Source organism: Geospiza fortis, unplaced genomic scaffold, assembly GCF_000277835.1.
Source record: "Geospiza fortis unplaced genomic scaffold, GeoFor_1.0 scaffold240, whole genome shotgun sequence".
In the NCBI taxonomy this organism is placed as follows: domain Eukaryota; kingdom Metazoa; phylum Chordata; class Aves; order Passeriformes; family Thraupidae; genus Geospiza; species Geospiza fortis.
Genome location: NW_005054379.1, coordinates 3,110,209 through 3,113,187, shown reverse-complemented (window position 1 = coordinate 3,113,187; position 2,979 = coordinate 3,110,209). Strand labels below are relative to the sequence as shown.

The following is a 2,979-nucleotide window of genomic DNA, read 5'->3' as shown; positions in this document are numbered from 1 at the left end:
AAATGTGGAAATTAAGAGCAGGATTGGTTCCAGCTTAAAATGAACAGTGTGTAGTCAGATGATGATAAAGTTACTGATTACACAGACTTTATAATTAAGTTATTATTTTTAAGTTGTTATTATTATTAAATTATTACTTTTGGTAGTACCATTTTTACCACTTGCACAGGGAAAAAAAGGCTTTAGAAAAATGTTATTATTTTTTTAAAAACATTTTAAATGCTTTATGGTACCTGTATGCACTTGGTATTAATATATGGAAAGTGCCCAAAAACCTATTTTTCTTGGTGTTTACAACATTCCTCCCATCCTGAGGGTGTGGGAAAAAGAATCAATACTGACTTCAAAAGCTATAAATGCGATTTCTCTACTTAAAAATTTCTCTACTTAAAAAAATAAAAGGAGGGAGGAGAGGAAGATCAAAACAGCTCAGAATTGTTTCATGAACAATAGTAATATTTTAAAATATTAGGGTCTTCTTGATTTAGCATTGAAAATTTTTTGTATTATAGGACACAATTCAAGTTACAATCACTCTGTATCAGGCTGTGATCATCACAGCATTTAAGTTCAGATTCAAGAATTCTGCACACTCACTCTGAGAATACAGTCACACAGCTAAGGTATGTGGCACCTCAAAAATTCCCAACAAAGCTATCAGGAAAGCAAATTCAGCTCACGAAAATATATGTTAAGACATACAAAAGAAGTTTACAGATCACTTTTCACCTTTTTTTTTAAGGCAAGATAAATCACAATTTTGAAATAATATAATCTGAAAGCCTAAAAAATAAACAAGGCTACAAAAAATTCTCCTCACAGCAGTAGCAGTGTGTATGAAAACTACTCATAAGATGAACATACAAAGGTCTTCTCTGATCCTAAGTAATCTTGGCCTGTTCCTACTGTGACAGTAACTTCAAGATTAATATCTCATTTTCATATGCAGTTTCCCCTACTTCCCATACCATTTAGTCATCTTTGAACAGTATCTTTTTAACTTTACCTTGCAAGCTACCATGTGTGTGAAAGATCAGAATAGGAAACAACAGGATTAAGAAACTGTCTTTCTTCACAGTATCAGTGAGTGTTTACTTAACATGCTGGTCAACCAAGCAGCATTCCCATGGATCAAAAAATCAGCTGCATTACAGGATCACAGTTCAAAGCCTGAAACTTAACATCTGAGCCTGACCATCCTAATATACTGCCAAAGTCAAACTGACCTGTACAGAGTCTGGCTGGGATGGAGTTATTTTCTTCACAGCAGAGCACATGATGCTGCTTCTGGATTTGTTCCTGAAGCATGTTGATAACACGCCGGTTTGCTACTGCTGAAGAGTGCTTGAATAGCCTCAGGGCTTTCTCTGTTTCTCACTCTGACCCCACAGAGAGTAAACTGGGAGGCTGGGAGGGATGCAGAGCCAGGACAGCTGGGCCAAACTGACCTAAGGGATATGCTCCACCATACAGCACTGGCATCTGCCTTCCCAAGTAACTGTCATGCATGTTACATGGGACAGTTTTCTTCTCTGTCTGCGTTCCAGGAAGTGGCTAAAAAGCTGGCTGCCAATGGGAGCTTGTAACTAAGTCTCTGATTTTTGCTTTGTTTCAATGTACAGCTCCTGCTTCACTTACTGATGAGTCTTTATATTGACTCCTAAGTTGTCCTCATTTTGTTTTGCTGACTGTCACCTTTATCCCACTGGGGGACAAGCGACTGACGGGTTAGTAGGTGCCTACTGGGTCAGCCCACCATAGGATTCCTTTTGGAATCAATTGGTCACATTAAGAAGGAACAAAATATTAAGTCATTCATGTCTATGCTAGAGAAGCTGGGCAGAACTACCCAGGGTTCTATTTAGAAATTGGAACCTCCATAACTGTGGAATTCAGCATTCATTCGGGCTTTTTGGCCTACAGATTATTAATGAGCTAACAGGCTTTATTTCTCTCTTTTGCTCCTGTGTTTTTACAGTAATAAGGATCATGGCTGGCATTTCTCATTATCTTTTTCATTTTGGTAACTTTTACTTTTTTCTTCATCTACAGTTGCAAAATTCATTTCAGCACACTTAATTCCATTTTTAAATTTTAATTTTATCCACTTTTGCTTATTCTCTCATTCTCTCTTCTTTTTCCCACAGCTTCTCAGGCTCCAGTAAAGGAGAATGACTGGAGTTACCCTTTCTAATCTATACAATATTCTCAAAAGTTCTTAAAAGCTAACATCTTGAGAGGAGCCACTGTTATAGCCCAAAGCAATCAGGAAGCTCTGGTTGATTAAGTCATAAAAAACAACAATGATATCACTTGCAGTAACCATCAGTTCCTTTTGATAACACAGAAGCAGAAGAAATCTGCAGGAAATCTGTCAGTTCTAAGGTTCCTCCAAGAGTACAACAAGCAACATTTAAAGGATTATCCACAGTCATAGCAACTCACACCTAAGAGTTTTGGTGCTTTTATTACGTATGACTCTTTCCTTTCCCATTTAACTCTTCTCACTAACTAATTCAAAAAAGAAACACGTTTCAAAACTCATTCCAAGAGACATCTTTTAGACAACATTCTGAATTGTGAAATAGTAGCTGCGAGAAGCAAATAAAGTTAGATCTTTGCAAAAAGAAATGTAGCTTAGAAGAATTTTCAACATTCTTTGACTGGAAAAGCTATTTCTGATCTTTCTGCTTAGAGCCAGTCAAAATGAAAATAAACAGACTGAGACAGAAATACCTATAGTTCTGGTGCTTCATGCACAAACTAATATGGGCAATTGTTATATGTGCTGATTTAATGACTGGAATAAAATAAATACTACTGCTGGCTAAAAATACTGTTTTCTTGTGTAAAAAGCACAAATGTGCACCAATAACTTATGTGCCTTTGCATTTTCTAACCTGCCATACACTGTAGTACTTGAATGTCTCACAAGCTATGTTTTTGCATTTAAGAAGAAAAAGTACACAAAACAAAATA

General features: G+C 36.4%; 1 protein-coding gene across 1 annotated transcript in view; it reads right to left on the bottom strand.

Moving 5' to 3' along the window:
* CAAP1 (caspase activity and apoptosis inhibitor 1) overlaps window positions 1-2,979 on the bottom strand; it is an 18,417-nt gene that overhangs the window by 5,196 nt on the left and 10,242 nt on the right. The window lies entirely within an intron of this gene.